We start from the raw sequence: 22,461 nt of genomic DNA, 5'->3' as shown, positions 1-22,461 counted from the left end.
CCCCAATCCCCACCAGATTCCCTGCCTTTTCAATCTAATAGACACATTACAAAATTCCAGGGATTGCAGCTTATCTCATTTTTTATGTGTTGTTGAATCTGTGTTTTGGACATATGGCTATACCTCACTTTCATAATCCATTCATCTATTAGACACCTAGTTTGATACCATATCTTAGCTATTACATGAAGATGAACAAAAAATCAAAAACCCTATCCAAAAATAGGATGAGGAAATGAATAAACACCCTTCAAAGGCAGGCAGATTTCCAAGTAGGCACATGAAAGAAATGTTCTGTTGTAAGTCTTATGGGATTTCCTATACATGTAAGTTTTTCTGTGATCTTCCTGATTTCAGTATTCTGTCTCTGTGTCTACATTTTTTCATTATGATTTAAATATGTCTTGGAATTTTTCTAGTTGGGTATTGTGGAGCATGGGCAGCAGGCGCCATAGCAGATAAGATCTGTCCCTGCATAGCAGATAAGACCTGTTTCTGCATAGCAGCCCAGTGGGGAGTGTCTGGGCACATTTTCCAAGCACAAGGTATCTGGCCTTGAGCCTCACTCAACCCTCCAAGAATTGTCACCTAACTGCATTCCTAATTGCAGCATCTAGCCCTAATTGGGATTGGGCTGGGACAAAGCAGAGTTGGAAAGGTGATAGGTCAGTAATGCTAAACTTTATGTGGCTGGACCATCCTCCTAAGCCATGACCCTCTATGAAATACATGTGTATTTGGCAATAAAGTGAGTGTCATCAGCTGTCTCCTGGAGTGGTTTTTCTGCGTTCCCATCATCATTTGCCCCATGTCTTCCCGGGCCCAGTGCACAATGTGTCTGGACACATTGGAGAAAAACTGTTCCCTACATCTGGCGCCTGAATGCGGGGCACCTATGAAGGTCCTCGGTGATGTTTTTGGACAGGTAAGTACCCCTGATCCTGACCTGGGGAAATACCAGGATTTTTCAGCCCTCAACAACCTTTTCTTGTCTCAGTTCCATCCTGACTCTTTCTACTTTTCCCACGCACTTACATGTCTCTCTGTTCATTCACAGCTCATGCCAGCACAAGCGCTGGAGCAGCCTCTTTTCCTGTCTACCTTTGAATTCTGAACGTGTGAGTGAGGTACATCAAGTGAATGACTTGGGATCCACTGAATAGGGCCCCATGGCTTTGGCTATGGGAACTGAGTGGGCTTCAGCACATGCTTCCGTGGATTCCATGATGGCTGAAGTAGACTTGCCCCACAAGGGAGCAGCAACATGGCAGGGGGTCTATACCTGCACTCCAATGCCAAGGGAACCATAAGATCCTGTGAGGGATCCAGCTGGGCGAGCATCGGAGTTGCCCTTCCCTTTCCTCCACTTCACGTCCTCTTTTCCTCCCTCTACTTGCAATCATGGGGGCTACTAGCTCCAAGGAATCTATTATTCTAAACGATTTGCGGGATATCTTACACTCTTGCGGCATGAAACTTGGCCAGTATCAGGGTGAGGCTTTGGGGGAACATGTGTGTGAGATGGCTCCTGGATCACCAAATCCACCTGGTCCAGAGTCCAGTTCCTCTAGAGCTCAGGCGAAGATAAGAAAGTATTTCCCCTGAAATCTTTGCCATTCTTTTGGCCCTTCTCCAGTGCTTTAGGTCTTTTGAAAAAGTGCGAACTCCACAGGAGGCCTCAGATACATCCCCAGGTAGACAAAAGAAAACCCAAGGTGACCCTTGCAGGGGAGGAGTCAGATACTGCTTCTAACACCATGGCTGAGAGCTGCTATCTGCCTTTCCTTTGTCCTGTGTAATCTGTTAATTGCCCTATCAGGCCCTTCCATCAGTTCCCACAGCCCCCACCCCACCTCTATATCCAGTTCCTGAGCCTGCTGTCCTGCCAGATGTAATGTCTCTTTATCCTGTATATGTAGAGCCAAGAACAACTCTTATATGGACCCCCTATTCTCAGGAGCTCAAGGATCTGCGCATCACCATTAAGGAGGATGGTGTTAAGGCGCCTTGGACCAAATCGATACTATACGCTATTGCACTATTGCTTAATACTCCTGATGATTGGCTGGATATTGCTAAGACAGTCCTGCCAGGCTCTCTTTTCCTTCAATGGGAGACATTTTAGAGATGAGTTCCAGGAGGTTGACGGCCTTAAACACATGCTTGCACCAAGCCAACTTGGACCTTAGATCACCTTCTGTGGGAGGGAGTACTAGAGACCCACACTCCCTGTTGCAACAGCCTGTGGAGTTTTTCACCCAAGTCCACTTGTGCACCAATCAGTCCTGGGAAAGGTTAATGCCTGGCGTTGATGGGCCCTCTGGACTGTCAAAGAAAGAATGTGAGTTGAAACAGTTCTAACAAATGTGAGTTAAATAATTCTAACAATCTTTATTATAATGGGTTAATCTCAGATGGTGGCCTGATAGCCTGAAGCCATGACATTGTACCTTGGTAAATGTTGTAAAGATAAGAAGCTTTCCTGCTGGAATTCCAAAACTAGCCTAAAAAAAAGTGAGTCACTTTCATCTGCACTTGTTTGTTCATTGCAGCACTCTTTACAATAGCCAGAAACTGGAAGAAACCTGAATGCCCAAGAACAGATGACTGGTTAAAGAAACTTTGGTACATCTACACAATGGAGTACTATGTAGCTCTTAGAAAAGATGAAGTCATGAAATTTACATACAAGTGGTACAATATGGAAAGTATCATGCTAAGCGAAATGAGTCAGAAAGAGAGGGATAGACATAGAAAGATTGCATTCATCTGGGGGATATAAAGTAACAAAGTATGAGATTAATACCCAAGAATAGCTGAGATCAGCACCAGGAGGATTACTCCATAACTTAGAGGCCAGCCGGGTATCCTAGAGGAAAGGGCTGTTCAGATAGAGAAGGGAGCACCAAATAAAGGATGTTTGGAGGATCCTCCCAGGAGGGGAGATGCATGTCGAAAGTAGACTATGGACTGAACATGTTTGCCACTCAATGCCTCTTTTGCAGACCACAACACCCAAAAGGAGAGAGAGAACACAGGGGATTGCCCTGCCACAGAGACAGGGGGGATGGGGGGATGGGGGTGGGAGGGATATTATCCATGGTGGTGGAAAATGGGCACTGGTGGAGGGATGGGTATCTGATCATTGTATAATTGAAACCAAAGCACAAAAAATTGTAAATCTACAACTTTAAAAAAAATAAAATAAAATAAAGGGAAAAAAAAGTGAGTCACTTTAAAATCTAAGTGGCTAAGACTGGCCCTTTGGCTTTAGTAGTTTCTGAGAATAGACTTGCATGGAAAATGTGGGAAAATAACTAGTCAACTTTTGTTGACTATATTGTTAGTCTGTCCAATATATGAAAATGCATGCTATTAGGATAACTATATTTTATGTAAAGCTTTTTCACCAGGTATCAATCTAGTCTGACCACAATAGATTTCACAAGTGTGAAATCCTTACTGTTTCATGGTAATCTGTGAGTATTCTTAATTCTTTTGTATCTGTTTTTCCTAGAAATAAAAATTCTAAATATGGTTCCTAGTTAATTTCTAATGCGAAGTGAACTTTTGTCAAGTGAATATATGTTATAAGATCTTTAATTGTGATATAAGACAATGATTAGCAACTCGTTTCCAAATTTCTAGGGTTATTAGCTATATTAAAAATAAGGAGGTTAAAACCTGTGAGAAAGGGTAAAGGATGAGACCTCCACCCTACTTTTTTTAGTTCACTGGAAATACCCATTGGTGGGATTTGGAAAGGTCCCAGCCCACTTTTAAATTCAGGGAGGGGATTTATTTCTTGTCTACCCTCTGAAGGAGAAAAGCCGGTCTGGGTTCCAGTTCACCATGCATGGTTCCTCCTCTCTGATCAAGCAAATGAGGCAAGTCACACTACAGGAGCACCTCCTGCTGAAGAAGAAGTGGACACACCGATGTGACATCACCTGGAGTGACCTCTGGCGCCTGGAAGCAAAGACACAGCAGATATGTCCAGCCTCTGCTATTTTTTCTCCTAGATTTGCTGGCCTGAATTCATACTAATTCCACTGTCCTGGCCAGTCTTCCGTGGGAATTTTCTGTAATTCAGACTACCCTAGGAAGTACCACCATTGAGGCCTAAATAGTGGGACCACCCTGCTGCCCAGTGACTGGGTGTTCCTCAGATATCGAGTTCCCACTTACCAATGACATTGACAAGACCTGGGTTATTACTTACATTTGCTTTCCATATCAGCAAGCTAAAACTTCCTGCCTCCAGCAGAAGGACATCTATGGAAGTTGTTATCATGCCTCCTGCAACTGGGAATATTTACTATTCAAACATGGTACCAGGCCCACCATTGACATGTTTATACTTAAAACCCTAACAGGAAAAACTTGGTTGCAGATAGCAGACCCCTGGCACCAGCACTGGCAGGAGGAAACTGATGGGTTTCTGTACACCTGTTGGGCAGGTAAGCCAGTTTGCTGGCTGTGGATGTCGAGAACATTGGTCCCTGTTCTAGCATCCACTCTAATGCCACAAATCATCCAGGAATCTGAGTTTTTCCTGAAAGAGGCAATCAATAGGGACTACTTCGCTCCCTCCTGGCCCCAGTACCTACAATATGCACTTAATCTCCCGAGAGACATAAATTCTACAGATGGCAGAGATTATTTCTTATGTGCTTCCCTCTCTCGGCCACTATTGTCGCACTTCCTTTAAATTGGTTAAAGGCTACCAAAACCTGGTGCAGCCTTATTCCAGAACAGGACTCATGGTCCAGTACAGTACAGGGTGTCCCTCTCTGGGGGAATGTGACAGACCTGATTCCAGCAGTTAAAAATGAAACCCCCTTGGACGGTCTCTTCACTGTATGCGACCGTTCAACCCTCTTTGGTAAAAACCTGCTTTTCAGCTGCTATTGTCCCCCAGTTTACTCTCTACAGTTCAGATAAACTCGCCTGGCTCCTGTCCAGAATCCAACAGAAGCACACAGTTTTCCTGTCCCTCTTGGCTGCCTCTTCTAGCTGCCTCCATGGGACTATCCTTTGGCTCTCTGGCTGAAAAGCTCCTGGCATCCGGAGACTTTGCCATCCAGCTGCAGGGGGGTGATTGACTCCACCACATCATCCCTGGTGACACTGAAACATAAGATTAACACCCTGGCTGAAGTTGTTATTCAAAACAGGAACACACTGCATTTAACAACGTCAGATAAAGTGTGTGTGAGGAGGTGTCTGTGTGTTTTTTGATGAATAATGTTATTTTATTAATGAATCTGTGATAGTTGAGGATAATGTCAAGAATATGGTTAAAACTCACGATAATCGTAGGGAACGCTTTAATGACCACCCCCTCTTCTCCTGGTACGTTGCCTCAGTCCCGCCTTGGATATTTACCTAGTTACCCTCTTTATTGTTGTTCTCTTTTTATTAACCCCTTACTTACTTAGATTTGCTCAAACACATCTTCAGGCGATGACTCAGGTATTGGTTCATCAATTTATAGTTCAGCAATATGAGCTCCTAACATCCAATTTTCCTACATGTGGCGACTCCCAACTGTAATATATGGGTGTGCATATATTACTTTTCTCTTTCCCTTATATACTTTTGCATAGTTTACTTCAGAGCAATGTTATTTTGTATAGACACAGAAACAGTTGACATGGGAGTAAATTGATTCTGGATAATACTCACTCCTGAGCATCCATTTACTTGACTTAAGTTTCAGTTGCCCTTAATTTCTAGCACCCAAAGGCAGGGGCCCAACGAAGGGACTAGATTACCGAGGCCAAGCTTTGAGCTACCCTGGCACCGAAATGGGAACAGTAAATTAAAGAGAGAGCAAAGACCCTGGTAGGGTTAGGAAGGATTAATCTGGCCTGATGACTGTATCCTAATAATGAGATGTCCCCAGGAGGAGCCACCTTTAAGCTTAATATATTTCTTGCTGTGTTCATACAAGATGACTAGAAGTCAATTTAATATGATAATTTCAATGGATTACTAGCTAAAGGAATGAGAATGTAATGCACCTTTAATTGGTGTAAACCTTTTATGATCTCCCTATTAATAATGATGTAGGCTTTGAATTTAAATAAAAAGGGGGAAATGTGGAGCATTGGCAACAGGTGCCATAGAAGATAAGATTTATCTTCGCATAGAAGGTAAGTCCTGTCCCTAATAGCGACCCAGTGGGGAGTGTCTCAGCACACTTTACAAGCACCATCTGGCCCTAAGTCTCACCCAAAACCCCAAGAATTGTCACGTAATTGCATTCCTAACTGCAGTGTCTAGCCCTATTAGGGATTGGGCTGGGACAAAGTAGAGTTGGAAAGGTGATAGGTCAGTAATGCTAAACTTTATGTGATTGGACCATCCTCTTAAGCTGAGACCCTCTATAAAATATGTGTGCATTTGGCAATAAAGTGAGTGGCCATTAGCTATCTCCCAAAGTGGTTTATCCATGCACCCGTCATCCTTTGCCGCACATCTACCAGGACCCGATGTGCAATGTGTCTGGGCACATTTGGGAAAAAACTATTTCCCAACAGGGTATATTTTTGCTGAAACCTTATAGGTATTTTGAATCTGGATACTTGTTCTCCTAAACACTGGAAACTTTTTATCTGTGATATTTTGACTACTTATTCATTGAACTCTTCCTGTTCTTCAGAGGGTCCTATTAGTCTTAGTGTTCCTTTAAAACACATGCCATAGTTTTCTGGTGTGCTCATTTATTTTCTTATATTTTTCTATGATCTGTTTTCAAGAAGTTTCCTACATCTTATTTGGAGTCCACTTTTTTTTTCCCTCAGCTATTGTTATTTTACTGCTGAGGCCTTCCATTGATCACAGTGGTAGGGCATTTGCCTTACAAGCACCAACATGGCTGACCTGAGTTCGATTCCTCTGCCCCTCTCGGAGAGCCCAGCAAGCTACCAAGAGTATATCGCCTGCACGGCAGAGCCTGGCAAGCTACCCGTGACGTATTCGATATGCCAAACACAGTAACAATAAGTCTCATGATGGAGACGTTACTGGGCCCACTCGAGCAAATCGATGAACAACGGGAGGACCATGACCGTGACCGTGACCGTCACTATGATAACCACTTATTTCACTTCTGATTATTGTGTCATCATTTCTGCTCTCATACTTTTTGCTTTATTGACTAGTTGTAAGATTTGTTTCTTGAACTTATTAAACATCTTCTTTATAAAATCTGCAAAATAATTATCTAAGAAGTTGTAAAGCTTGTTGGTTGGTACTAGTAGAAACTTTCGTGCAATTACCTTCACTCATTGAGCTTGGTGGTCTTTGAAGCAGGTCCCCTATTGCATCTGCTGAACAGTAAGGATGAATCTTTAGATGTTAATCCCATAAGATCTCTTTGAGGGATTAGACTGAGTGTTGCCCTTTTCTATCTCTGCTTGTCCTCTACCAATGACTTTGATATTTCTGTTTTGTGCTTTTGAGAATCGGTATGAATTACAAGGCCACTTTCAATATCATCTTGGCCCTGCCCTTCCTTTGGCTATAATCTAAGGCTCTATGATTTCTTATCATTACCACCTGTTTGTGAGGATGTTTTGTATGGTAGGAAAAGGGATCTAGGAATGAGGTATGAATAAATACCATGAAGTATTTGGTGGCAACCAGAGCTCCCCCTGTGCCTGCACGTTCACCATAAGAAATATAAGTTTGTGCAATGTGGGGAACAATTAATAAAGCTTATGTGACTGCACAGTTCAGGGTAGAAGTAGTGGCAAGAAGATTTATGGGCTTGCAGAGACGGCAGAATTGGAGTGTGCATGCTGCAAAGATTTAGATGAAGAGAAAAGAATTATAATCTGCTTCTGAAAAGACACTGGAGCTATTAGCAAGAACGTTGACCTCAACTGGACAATGGAAAAACCAGAGGGTGTGAGTTGGGAATGTGGACCTGCAGAGATGGCTGGGTGTGAAGACTTCTAGGGCCAAGATGGGAGGGAAAGAAGGAAATATAATTCCATTTTCCAAATGACTCCAGTTGTATCAGCCAGGAGATAAATCGAACCTGGATAATAAAACAAGCAGTGGACTTCTATTTTCATGCAAACAATTTGGACAACAAACTAATTCTTAAAAGCAAAGTAACCATAGTTATGTCATAATTCAAGAACTGGGATCCATGGTGGTGGGAAATGGGCACTGGAGGAGGGATGGGTATTTGATCATTGTATAATTGAAACCCAAGCACAAAATTCGTAAGTCTACAACTGTACCTCATAGTGTCTCACTAATAAAAATAAAAAAAGAAAACTGTAATTGACTATATGTACAACAATATTTTAAAAATTATATTCTTCTATAACAATGAAAATAATTGCCACCTAAAATAAGTCATTGTGTCCAATATTATCTATCTTAGGTCTTAGTGATTAACTGATCTGCGAGATAACCTAAAATTGAGCATTGTCATCAGCTACTTGAAAATTATTTTTTGTGAGCTGGTGCGATAGTTGAGTGGGTAGGGTGCTTGCCTTGCACGTTGCAGACCTGGGTTCCATACTCAGCATCCTTTATGGAGCTCCGCCAATGTAACTCCACAGTGTAGAACCAGGAGGAACACCTGAATATTGCTGGGTGTGCCCCCTTCCAAAAAAGAAAATTATTTTTGTCACCGTATGCACATAAGATGTTCTGCCATCATAAATTAAACTCTTTATCACAGTAAGTAAAATGCACAATTCCAACATCTGTAAATAAAGGAGGTCGAGTCACACATTCTCTATAGTTTCTTGATAAAATCCAGATAATATTTTGATATTTCAGAAAACTTTTTGCAGTATATTCTATGCTGGCATAAAACAATATTACTATTAACTTAATCAAAGATTAATTTGCAATACTGATTAGTACAAGTTCAGTGCACTACTTATTTTTGTGCCATATACAAAAGCATTTTTCTCAGTACCAAGAACTAATCCATAATGTATTACAAAGAAGTAAGAGTGAAACTGATAGGAGAGAATTAATGTTATAGTCTATAACTGTTTAAGAGCCAAATACTAAATGGATACAACAGTTTTCTGGAGGGGACTGAAGAGAGAGGAGCGCAGATAGGATAATTGCCTTGCATGTTGCTGATCTGCGTCTGATCCCTGGAACTCCATATGGTCCACTGAGGACCATCAGGGATAATTTCTGAGAACAGAATCAGGAGTAAGCTGTGAGCACTTACAGATGTAACTCTCAAGAAAAGCATTTTGTAGAAAATAGTTGTAGGTGATTTCGTTTTGAGAATCCAGGAAAAAGCATAAAATTTTTATTTGGAAACAATGTTAAAGTGTACAATAGAGGACAGATACATGACTTTGTGGAGAGAAATTTTCTCGCATGCTCGGCCTGCTCGAGCAAATCGATGAACAACGGGAGGACAGCATAAATGTAAAGTTCAATCCTCAATTCAATGCAATAATTAATAATAATAACTATAGAAAAATATACAGGTAATTACTATCAATCACTGACACTAAAAAAATAGAAAAACAAAGTCACTTATCTTGTTGGTTTAAAAAAAAACTAAGAAAAATTACTAAATAGGATCAATGACTTTAAAATGTGGCTTTAAAATGAGTCCAAAAGATAACTCAGGAGTCATGGACACCTATGTTGCATATACAAATCCCTGAGTGATCATTGAAATATGTGCACCTCCAGACTAGCCCTTTATTGCCCCCAGATCCTAATGTCTGAGTAGTACCACATATCCAGGCGCTAGCATTAAATCACCAGGCACAGCTGGCTTAAGAAAGCTATGTTCGCAATTTTTAATGGATCACTTGATCACTTGACTTCCCATTAATCGTCGATTTGCTCAAGCAGGCACCAGTAATGTCTCCATTTGTCCCTACGGTGTGCTAGTGTAGCCCAATGGCGTCTGTTCATTCTAGGAACACGAGAGCCTCAAACCGATCGTTCATGATCTTGATGAAGAAGAAGTCTGACCATCTGGTAGGTGGGCGCCCACGTGGTCTTTTGACCTCCCATGGAATCCAGTCGGTAATGGCTATAGTCCAGCCGTAGTCTCTAAATCTCATTACATGTCGAGCCCATCTGATTTTTGACGTCTTGGCAAACGAGACAGCATCCCTGATTTTTGATCATCAACTGAGGTCAGAACTCGGGATTCTTTTCACTCATTTGAGTGAAACATGATACTCGAAGCATAGCTCTTTCCATTCCTCTTTGGTAGAACCGAATAGCGTTCTCATCCTGTTTGCGTAGGGCCCAGGTCTCTGAGGCGTATGTTAATGCAAGAAAAACAGTGGAATCAAAGAGATGTGCCCAGAGCTGGAGGTTCTTCGTCCTCTTAGCTATTTCTTCGATGCTCTTGAAGATGTTCCAAGCTGCTCTCTTCCTCCTGCACAACTCAGGTGCCAGGTCATTCATCATGTTGACTTTTCGACCTAGGTACACATAACTGCTGCATTCGGAGATGGTCGTTCTGTTGAGAGCAAATGGAGTGTCAGGAACGAGGCTGTTTCTCATAAACATTATCTTCATAAGATTCAGCTGTAGTCCGACCTTCCCACACTCACGGTTGAAGTCAGCCAGCATTTGTGCCGCTTGGTTAATGTTTGGTGTTATTAAAACAATGTCATCAGCAAGGCAGAGGTGGTGTAGTTGCCGCCATCTAACTTCACTCCCATTCCTTCCCATTCCAGTCGTCCAATGATGTTCTCGAGGGTGGCACTGAAGAGTTTCGGTGAAATGGTATCACCCTGCCAAACCCCTGTCTTGACATCAATGATTACTTCTTTGTAGAATGGTGAGATCCTGGTAGTGAATCTGTAATATAGCTCACGGAGGATCCTGATGTTTTGAGTTTGAATGCCCCGATTGGCTACGGCTTCAATGATCGCTTCCGTCTCAACAGAATCAAAGGCTTTCTTTAAATCAATGAACCTTAGACAGAGCGGCATCTTGAACTCCTGAGAAACCTCAATGAGCTTGATTATTGTGTGGCTATGGTCGATGGTGCTGGATCCTTTGTAGAACCCGGCTTGCTCGCATGGTTGTCCTTCATCTAAAGTTTTGCCAATCCTATTCAGGATGACTCGAGTGAACAGCTTGTAGATGACAGACAATAGGCAGATTGGGCGATAGTTGCCAATGTCTCCCTTCTTGTACAGTAGTACAGTCCTGCTGGTTTTCCACTGGGACGGAATCTTGCATTCAGACAGGTAGTGTGTGAAGAGCCAAGCCAGTGTATTGATGAGTACTGATGGTAGGTTCTTCAGGTGTTTGGGTCTGACCTTGTCTGGGCCGGGTGCTGTTCGTTTCTTTACTGACGAAATGGTGTGTTGGATTTCGGAAGGGAGAACATTGGGAATGACATATCCATCCTGTGGAATTTGGTGTGTCGGCAGGTGGACATGGCTATAGAAGAGATTTGAGTAGAAGTCATGGATAATCTTCTCCATTGCCCTTCTGGAAAATGTGATAGATCCATCAGGACATCGGAGGGCAGTCATCTTGGTCTTGTAATGGAATAACTACAGATTTTAATGGAATCAACAGAGTTACAAAGCTGTTCATGGTCATGTTTCAGTCATACAGTGTTCCAACACCCATCGCTCCACCAGTTTACATTTCCCACCACCAATGTTCCCTGCATCCCTCCAGCCACTCTTTACCCAACCTGTCTCTATGGCAGGAATTTTTCTTCTTCTTTCTCTCCATACTCTCTCTCTGTCTCTCTCTCTGAATTTGGGCTTCATGGTTTGCAATACAGACACTGTGAGGTTATTATGTTTGCTTCGTCATCTATTTTCAGCAGGTAGTTCTTATCCAGAGTGATCATTTCCAATTATCTTTGTCATAGTGATCCCTTTACTATCCCAACTGCCTTTTCCCCCAGCACTTGAGGTCCATTTCCAAACGTGGACCAATACTTCTGGCCCTTGTTTCTACTGCCTTTGCATGTCTTTTATGCCTTATTATGTCTTTCTTTATGAGTCCAATCATTCTATGTCTATCCATATTCTTCTGACTCATTTCACTCAACATGATACCATCTATGTCCATTCACTTATAATGAATTCCATGAATTCATTCTTCCTAGCAGCTGCATAATATTCCTTCCTGTAGATGTATCATAGTTTCTTTATCCAGTCCTCTGTTCTTAGGTATGCAGGTTGTTTCCAGATTATGGCTATTATGAATAGTGTGAATAGTGCTGCAGTGAACATAGAAGTGCAGATATCATTTCAGATTTGTGTTTTGGGAACCCCAGGTTATATTCCCATATGTAGCATTGCTAGGTCATGTCAAAGATCAAAAAATTTTTGATAACCCTCATTTTAAGAGAGAGAGAGACTAAATTCTCTCTCATTGAGAGTGGATTAAGGAAACTACATCAGCTGTCTGTCTGCCTCTCTCTCTCTCCATTCTGAAGATCACCAAATGTTAACTGGTAAATATACTTATTAAGAGATGTACATGAGACAAACTGACTTCCTCCTTTGAGGAATTTAAAGACTCTGACCAACAGCTATATGAGTGAACTGGGAGGTGAATATTCAAGTCCTTCAGTCAATCCCTCATATTATTGCTGTCCTGGCTGACATGTTGACGCTGAGTGGAACAAAAGAGATAGATTCACCCAGCTAACCATCTCTCATATTCCTGCCTCAAAATAGTGAAGGGATTGATGATGAAACATTGTATGCCTGAAACCGTTCATGGATTCATCATTCATTCATTCAGCATCCTGTTATTCGTCGATTGCCTCGAGCAGGCCCCAGTAACGTCTCTTTCATCCTAGCCCTGAGATTATATTCAAGGCTCTTTAGGAGAATGAGACCCATCATTGTTACTGGTATTTGGCATATTTGGTGCGCCACGGGGAGTGTGCCAGACTCTGCCCTGTGGGCAAGCTATATTCGATAGCCTGCAAGTTTGTCCAGAGTAGGAATGAAATAATAAGATATCATAAAAAGATGTTCTGATAAGATGTTGCGCGGTTCCGGGAGCTGGATTTTATAGTCTCTGAGTCTTGGCCGTTGATGGGATTACACGGCGCCAGGGGGCCAGGTGGTGGGTGTGACCCCCGCCTACTGGAATTTGGAGGATCTGGGTGGAGGATGCTCGACTCCAATTCGAGTAGGCTTGGAGATCTCGGCCCCAGAACCCGCGTGGCTTTGTCCCTCTGCCAGTACCTTCATGTGTGCCAGTACCTTCAAGTTCATGGGTAACTTCTTAATTTTACTGTGACTAAATAACACATAAATGAGAGGAAAAAAATAAACTTCTGAAACAAAACAAATCAATTGTGTTATGATTCAGTTCCAAGGGGAAAAATGCTAAGAAAAAGCATAATTGTTTTAAATGACCACGTTTGAGTTAAAATATTTTACAATCACTAGATCACTTGACATCCCCTCACTCATGGATTTGCTCGAGCAGGCTCCAGTGACGTCTGCATTCGTCCCTGTCACGTACTAATGTAGGCCAATGGCGTCTTCTTGTTCTAGGTACATGAAGAGCCTCAAACCGATCATTCAGGGTCTTAACGAAGAAGTCTGATCATCTCATAGGTGGGCGGCCACACAATCTTTTGACATCCCATAGAATCCAGTGGGTAATGGTTCTAGTCCAGTGGTCATCTCCAAAACTCATTATGTGTCCAGCCCATCTGATTTTCGACACATTGGCAAACGAGACAGTGTCCCTGATTCTTGATAGTCAACAGAGGTCGGAACTCAGAATTCTTTCTCTCATTTGAGTGAAGTGTGATACTCCAAGCATAGCTCTTTCGATTCCTCTTTGGGAGACCCGAATAGCGTTCTCATCCTTTTTCGTAGGGCCCAGGTCTTTGAGGTGTATGTTAATGCAGGAAGAGCAGTAGAGTCAAAGAGATGTGCCCAGAGCTGGAGGTTCTTCGTCCTCTAAGCTATTTCTCCGATGTTCTTCCAAGCCGCTCTCTTCCTCCTGCACAACTCAGGTGCCAGGTCATTCGTCATGTTGCCTTCTCGACCTAGGTACACAGAACTTTTGCATTTGGAGATGTTCATCCTGTTGAGAGTAAATGGAAAGTCAGGAACGAGACCGTTTCTCATAAACATTGTTTTTGTGAGATTCAGCTGTAGTCTGACCTTTCCACACTCACGTTAAAAGTCGGTCAGCATTTGTGCCGCTTGGCTGATGTTTGTTGTTATAAGAACTATGTCATCAGCAAAGCAGAGGTGGTGTAGTTGCCAACCGTCTATCTTCACTCCCATTCCTTCCCATTCCAGTTGTCACATGACATTCTCGAGGGTGGCACTGAAAGTTTTGGGAAAATGATATCACCCCTGCCAAACCCCTCTCTTGACGTCAATGATCACCTCCCTGTAGAATGGTGAGATCCTGGTAGTGAATTCACAATACAGTTCAACGAGGATCCTGATGTACTGAGTTTGAACACCCTGTTTGGCTAGAGCTTCGATGACCACTTCAGTCTCAACAGAATCAAAGGCCTTCTTTAAATCAATGAACATTATACAGAGTGACATCTTGAACTCCCGAGAAACCTCAATGAGCTTAGTTATCGTGTGAATATGGTTGATTGTGCTAAATCCTATTTGGAAACTGGCTTGTTCTCATGGTTGTCCTTCATCTAGTGCTCTGCCCATCCTATTCATGATGACTCAAGTGAACAGCTGTTAGATGACAGACAACATGTAGATTGGGTGATAGTTGCCAATGTCCTGGATGTCTCCCTTCTTGTAAAGTAGTACAGTCCTGCTGGTTTTCCACTGGGACAGACCTTGTATTCAGACAGATAGCATGTGAATACACGAGCCAGTGTATTGATGAGTACTGAAGGCAGGTTATTCAGGCGTTTGGGTCTGACCTTGTCTGGGCCAGGTGCTGTTCGCTTCTTTACTGATGAAATGGCTTGTCGGATTTTGGAAGGGAGAACATTTGGGAATGACATATCCAAACTGCGGAATTTGGTATGTGGGCAGATGGATGTGGCTATCGAAGAGATCCGAGTAGAAGTCATGTATAATCTTCCCCAGTGCCCTCCTGGAAGATGTGATAGATCCATCAGGATGTCAGAGGGCAGTCATCTTGGTCTTGTAGTTGGCAAAGGAATGGTGGGCGTTGCAAATGCTTTTTCCAGTTTCTGCCGCATCTGCCAGCACTGCTGCTCTTCTCTCTTTGAGGTCTTTCTTTATCGCTTCTCTGCAGTGCTTTGCAAGCCAGAATCTTTACTTGTGATTGCCTGAGGCTTGCGCCAAGCCACATTGGTGAATGAGCTTGAGAGTTTTTGAAGACAGGTGTCTTTTTGTGGCTATCTCTCTCTCTCAGCGTTCTTGGCACAATCATGGTGGTGCTGAACCATTCGATCACGGTCCTCGTCAATGTTGTCAATGACAGCATCTTCCCATGTTGCCGCAATAGTGCCAAAGAGCTCCCAGTTGGTGGTCGTTCTGGGAGTTCTCTTCTTAAACTTTGCATTCCTTTTCCCCCGCTCTGTGAAGTAGAATTTTGCACGAAGGAGACGGTGATCCGATCCAGGTTAGAATTTTTGGACAACAGCAACATCAGTCAGGCAAGACTGTCAATTAAATATGATGTGGTCAATTTCATTGTGAAACTGTCCACCAGGAGACTCCCATGTCCAACATTTAGATTGGGTCTTCTGGAATTGTGAGTTAACATGGATGGTCTTGGTCAACAAGACGAACTCAGAAAGTCTCTCACCCTGTTCATTCCATTCTAGGCCATGAGTCCCAATATGAAGTTCTTCAACTGATCTTTTCGGTCCTATCTTTGCACTGAAATTATCAACAATGATCTTGTAGAAGGTGTGGTCTTCTTTATACAACTTCTCCAGCTCCATGTAAAACTTCTCAATTTCTCCTTCTTCATAATTGGATGTTGGTGCGTAGACAACAAAGATAGAAACTGCCGTCAGTGAGCCACATCTATTCAAGTGTAACCGTCTGATTCTTGTTGTTAGGTATTTGAATGAATCAATGTTTATGGCCAAGTTCGTGTTGACAAGGACACCGACACCACCAATGCCTCTTTTGTCACATGTTTCGAGGAACAGTTCTTCCCCAGTGTTGAAAATGGCATGATGTGATTGATGCCTTCTCGTCTCGGTGAGACCAATGATGTCATACTTGATCTTTGGCGCTTGCACCATCAGGTCCTCAATAGATGCATCCTATGCCAGTATATGTGCATTGAAAGTACAGATAGCCATTTTTGTCTTTCTTCCTTGTGGCATCCTAGGTCGGCCCTGAGATTTTATCAGCCTCTCCTTCTTCATCCTTCCTAATGCTGTCATATTGGTGGCTCTTGCAGGGTCAGGGGAATGAGGCCCATTCTATTTACTGGTTTTGGCATATCGAATACACCACAGGTAGCTTGCTAGGCTGTGCTATGTGGGCGGAACACTCTCGATATCTTTCCAGGTTCTCCGAGAGGGATAGAGGCTTTTAGGACGACCTCTAATCATCCTTACAGGTGTTCCCATGGTTCAAACCATATTTCAACGCAATCAAATATGGTGCAGTAATCTTGTATTTTGTGTTTTATGATGTGTCACGCATCCACAACGTGGCCGTGTGGTCCAGAAAGTGTCCTGGAGTGTGTCAGCGGCCGGATAGTGGAGGTAGTGGAGATAATGGAGGTCTGCCAGGCTGCTGGGAGCAGGCAGAGGATCTCTGTTCCGGGTCCATTGAGCCTGGAGTCCGAGGTCACAGAGTTCCACTTTCCTCACTCTATGGGGCTTCACTCATGTGTGAGTCTCTGCCTGAGTGTCCGATTATTTTTAAAATAACAAATTTATAAAAATAAAAAACCAGATTTTTCAAACCCCTGGAAAAATGACGTGCTCCTAACATGAGCTCATCTGCGGGCAGAGTAGCCAGTGCTGAGTCCATCCCGGTGGGATAGCGGGCACCCGACCTCCAGACATCCCCTATGAACCATGAGCCCAAGCTAGTGACTGAAAGTAACCATGGCTGCAGAAGCGAAAACTCTTTAGACCACCCCGCTCAGGGTGGATAGCACCAAGGGTCTTTTGGACACCCCAGGGCTGGCACCTTTAGATAGATACTCCCTACAAATGTGCAGTTCCTTCAACTTTTTAACTTCTGGCCCCAATTGGGACTTATTTTGAAGAAAAAATGAAGAGAGAAACATGATGATGTTGTAAGCCTTAGCAGCCTGGATCTGAATGAGCCATGTAATAGAGTTTGACCTCTAGCTGGATCGCATGCTTGACGAATCTAATCTCTCCTGGAAGAATGGGGCTGTCCGGTACTTTGGTGAGACAATCCAGTTTTTTTCCCTTCGTGGTGGTACCAGATCTCCCGCTTCTTCCCAGAAGTTGTTGAGCAGATGTACAGTCCTGATGCCTTCCACGAGAAGCACAGTGTTGAGGTCAAAGATGTTAGATGTCAGCATGAAGGAGCCTCTGACTGCCAGAGAAATAAAGCAGCAGGAGACAATATATAAAATGTTCCAGAGGGAATAGAATTTAATAGAAGGCCTCAAACTGGTAAGAAAGGCCTACTGTGGACCCAAATTAAAACTGTCGATCCAGTCCAGAGAGGAGCTTACACATCTATTTGGTGATCTGGATGCTTACATTACTCTGCACGAAGATTTGTTGGCAAGAATAGAAGAAACCAAGCCAGGTGGGACCATAGAACAGATTGGTGAAATCCTTGTGAATTGATTACTATGCTTGAATGTCTCCAGGGGCTGCTGTAGTAACCAGTCAGCAGCCAAATCTCTTCTGCATCAAAAGAAACATGATCCATGAATATAAAGTTCCTCCTCCATGTCTGGAGTCAGTCATAAAGTTGGGGTTTCCTAGATATTCCTCAAAGCTGTCTAGTCAAAGTACTCTTTACTGTTAAGAGAAATTCTGAAGCACACTCCAAAAGACCACCCTGATGTCCAGCTCCTGGAGGAGGCTATATCAATCATACAAGGAGTTTTTTCTGATATCAATCTAAAGTAGGGCGAATCAGAATGCCTGTATTACATTGACAAACTGGAGTATCTGGATGAAAAGCCAAAAGAATTGAAGCGGGCAAAGTGTTACTTTGCCATAGGGAATTGAAAGATAAAAATGAACACGGACGTGTTCATTCCTATCCAAGGCATATTCCTATTCCAAGACACCTTGGTTTTAACTCGGTCAGTTACACAGAACCAGCGTACTTACCCATACTGTCAACCAGTCTGGTGCAGAAGCTGGTCTTGGAAAACCTACAGGATGGAGATGTGAGGATGTTCGGCTCCTTTCGAGAGTTATCAGCAACACAGATAATGCTAAAAATATCTTTAGACTTCGCTGCCAAGACCTCTCTCCCGGCCTGTCGCATGCCCTGAGGGCCAAAGACGTGTTCCACAAACAGCAGTGGCTCCATGATCGTGGACTGTCAGCTCCAGCAAGCTGCAGGGCCTGCCCGAGCTCCACAAGGAAGGGGAGGAGAATGAACATAGCTAGCAATGCGAGAACCCAGAGAATAGCATCTACTACCTTCACTGGAACCAAGCTCCAGAGCAAGGGAAAAGGGCCACTTAAGTGGCAAACGGAAAGAGATCTTGGTGTAGAGGGGGCTGGGAGGTCGTGTTTATACGAATACAGTTTATTCCTCTGATATGGGCGTGGTGGCAGAAAGGACCTCAGTGCCCATCTCGCAGTTTCTAGATTTGGGGTTGGTTTCGTCTTTCATTTTCTTTTTTAGTGGCAGCTAAAGAAATATATACCAATTACTGCTAAACTGCAGTTCCTTTTATTGTTTTAATTATGTTCTCAGCTTATTTATTTTTTCCCTCTTTATTTGAACACCATACCATACAAAGTTATCCGTGAAGCATTTGTTACAGGTATTCAATATTCCAACCCCTATCCCACCACCACTGTGAGCTTCCCCCAACCATGGTCCTTATGTTCCCAACCACTCCCCCACGACCACCCCGGGTAGTAGGTCCACAATAATTTATTTTATACTGTGTGTTGCAACTAAATGACTGATACAATTATTAAAAATTACTTAAGTAAAAAAATTGTGAAAATTGTTATATCTCACTATAGACCCATTAAGTCTTTTCTGAGGATTTACTAAGCTGTTGTTGCTAGTTGAGCCTTCTGTGTTAATGTTTCTATTGAACTTAGTTGGATTATGTGTTACTTCCCCAACTAATTTGGTGTGCTCTTACTGGGATGTCAGTATTGTAGATTTTGGAGATAGAAAATGGCTGTTAATGTGACGGTGTGCAGCAGAAACTCCAGAACAATTAACTGGGCAGTGAGTTTAGAGGTCGGTATTTGTGGGACGTGAGTTCCATGCTTCTAGAAGCCCTGTAGCTACGCCCACATCCCATGTTCTCAGATTATTTAGACCATGCAAGCCTGGTATTTTTAATCAAATGTTATAAAATGGTTTCTCCTCATTTTGCATTCATCATGACTTTTCAGTACCCACAAACTGTGACATTCATGATTTTAGCCAGAACTTAAAATTTTGCAAGTACTAAAATTTTTCCAGTGCTTCTTTGTTAAACTGTTCATAGGAGTAAATTTTGAAATTTTAACATTGACACCTAAAATCAACGTGGAATATCTGTAATATTTCAGAATTTACACTGAAGACTAAGTTCCGTGCAGAGCAAACCATGAAACTTAACAGACCTTTATTTACTCAACTGGAATGATGTATACATTTTTTTCACTGTTCATTCCTTGTTTTTCATTCATTTATGCTGCCTATTATTTACTTTTTTGTAAACTAGTTTTTTTCATTGCCTTTTATTTTTTTTCTTTGATTTTTTTTTCAAATTGGCATGCCTTTTTCTTCTTAACTAAAACTGTGCAGTTTTGAGCCAATTAAGCAACTGCCATTTGGAAAGGAGCATTTCAGAGTAGCGAACTGTGCATTAAATGACTCTGTCATCTTAATAGTATTGGGAATTTTGCTGAAAATTTTAATGTTGTTTGAAAAAACAAGATAAAGTGTTGACTAGTGATTTGTTAAAGATGGAGGGAAAAGGAGAGTAGTTTTTGTCCTGACTATAAATGTCTGGTTGAGCCAAGATGTGAAAGGAGAAGGGAGAAGTTCAACTTGAGGGTGTGAAGCAAGTTGTTGAAGGGTGGAGGGGAGGTGAGCTTTAGTTGCCTTGATTTTTAATACCTACGAATAATGGACTTGGAAAGACAGCATGAAATTTGTTTGAAATTTTACGATATTACATAAATTTACTGGATGTTTTCATAAGATGGGGGAAAATGATTCAAGTCAGTGTTTATTATTATGTGAAATATATTTGACCAGTGTAAATGAAAATTGGGGGGTGGGAAACTGTAAATAGATAATCCAGGTAATTTCTCTAGATAAATGAATTATATAATTAACCCCTCCCACACATAAATAACCCAATCTTATATATCATATATGTTTATTTTATTGAAAAGAGGAAGAAAGAACTTGAATTATTTGGTAAACAATAAAAATGATCTGGAATCAGTAGATAATGTAAAACATGCAAAAAAGTAATATATCTTAATGTTTCAGTGGACATGGTGTTAATTTTGTAAGAATGTTATTCAAATAAAAAAATGTTAATATATTTTGAAACCACTTTTTAGAATTCAGTATTTTAGTGTGCTTGATCCCAAATTATTAGCAAGTATAATAAAACTCTTACATGTTAGAAACATTATTTATACCAAAAAAGAAGCTTCCTCTATACTTTCCTTCTCTTAGAGTCATTGTGTTTACTTATAATCCCCATTAGACTAATAATCAAATTGAAAGTAAGAGTCTACAAGTCAAACCAAAAAAATTTCTTGAATATCACAAAAATATTACTTACTTATCTTCAACGAACATGAAAAAAGTACAGATAATCATTCATCTAGCCATATGTTTCTTATGTTTCTCCCATCCATTTTTATTGCTCTCATCATTTTTCAGAGCAACAAATCATAAAGCTAAAATTTAGCCTTTTCTTTCCATCTATTGTATTTTTACAGAGTTAACTATGAAGAAATTTGGAAAAAAATAAATTTAACTGACAAGATGACAGTTGGGCAATGCTATAGAATACAACAGCCTTTGCCTTACTTTTAAACCTTATTGGTGCCTATGTTTTACTCCATGTACCTTATGGATTCAGGTGTGATATTGAATCTTTAATCCATTTTTACGACTTTTGTGTCTTGAGTTAGGTAGAGGTATGGGTTCTTTTTTTGCATGTAGCTGTCCTGTTTTCCAAGGACATTGAAACTAAAGACATCTTTAAAGATGAAACATCACTGACAAGCAAGTGGAAGCAAAGATAAACAAATGGGACTACATTAAGATAAGAAGATTCTACACCTCAAGAGAAACAGTGACCATGATATAGAGATAGCCCACGGAATGGGAAAACTTATTTACCTAATAATCATCAGATAAGAGGTTAATTACCAAGATATATAAGGCATTGCACAACTTTATGAGAAAAAAATCCTCCAACCCCACGAAAAAATGGGAAAAAGAAATGAACAGAAAATTCCTCAAAGAAGAAATATAAATGCCCAAAAGGCACATGAAAAAATGTTCTACATCACTAATCATCTGGAAGATGCATATCCAGAAAACAATGAGATATTACCACAAGACTGGAACACATCAAAAGGAATAAGGACAACAAGTGTTGGCATTCATGTGGGGAGAAAAGGATTCTCATTCATTGCTAGTGAGAATATTTACTGACCCAGCATTTTTGGAAAGCAATATGAGCATTCCTCAAAAAACTAAAAATTGAATTTCCATATGACACAGCTATACCACTTCTGGTAATATATCCGTGGTGTGCAAAAACACACAGACGAAACATATCTGCATTTCTATGTCCATTGCAACACTGTTCACAATAGCCAGAATCTGGAAACAACCGGAGTGACCGAGAACAGACGACTGATTAAAGAAACTATGGCACATCTACACAATGGAATATTATACAGCTGTTAGAAAAAAAAATGAAGTCGTGAAATTCTCTTGTAAATGGATGAACATGGAGATTATCATGATGATTGAAATAAATCAGAAGGACAAGGACAGACATTGAATGACTTCACTAATTTGTGTGATATTAAAAAATAGTATGAGACTAACACCCCAGGACAGTAGAAACAAGGGCCAAGATGAATAGTCCACGGTTGGAAGCCTACCTCAAGGGCTGGGGGGAGGGCAGTTTGGATAGAGAAAGGACATTATTACAATGACGGTTAGGAGGGATCAATCTGGATATGAGATGTGTTCTGAAAGTATGTAAAGGTGCAAACATGATGTCCTCTCAGTATCTGTATTGCAAATTATAATGCTCAAAAGTAGAAAGAGAGAGAAGTAAGAAAAGTGCCTGCCATAGATGCAGGCTGGGGGCACTGAGGTAGTGTGACAAGATGGAAACGGTATTTTG

The 22,461-nt window shown here is 41.6% G+C and overlaps 1 pseudogene; it reads left to right on the top strand.

The window, feature by feature from the left end:
• Positions 1 to 808: 808 nt before the first annotated feature.
• On the top strand, positions 809 to 18,656 carry LOC130017023 (neuroepithelial cell-transforming gene 1 protein-like; annotated as a pseudogene).
• The last annotated feature ends 3,805 nt before the right edge of the window (positions 18,657 to 22,461 follow it).

Source organism: Sorex fumeus, unplaced genomic scaffold (assembly GCF_029834395.1).
Source record: "Sorex fumeus unplaced genomic scaffold, SorFum_2.1 ptg000171l, whole genome shotgun sequence".
NCBI classification, from domain to species: domain Eukaryota; kingdom Metazoa; phylum Chordata; class Mammalia; order Eulipotyphla; family Soricidae; genus Sorex; species Sorex fumeus.
Note: the sequence above shows the minus strand (reverse complement) of the source record. Positions and strands in the feature narration are given on the sequence as shown.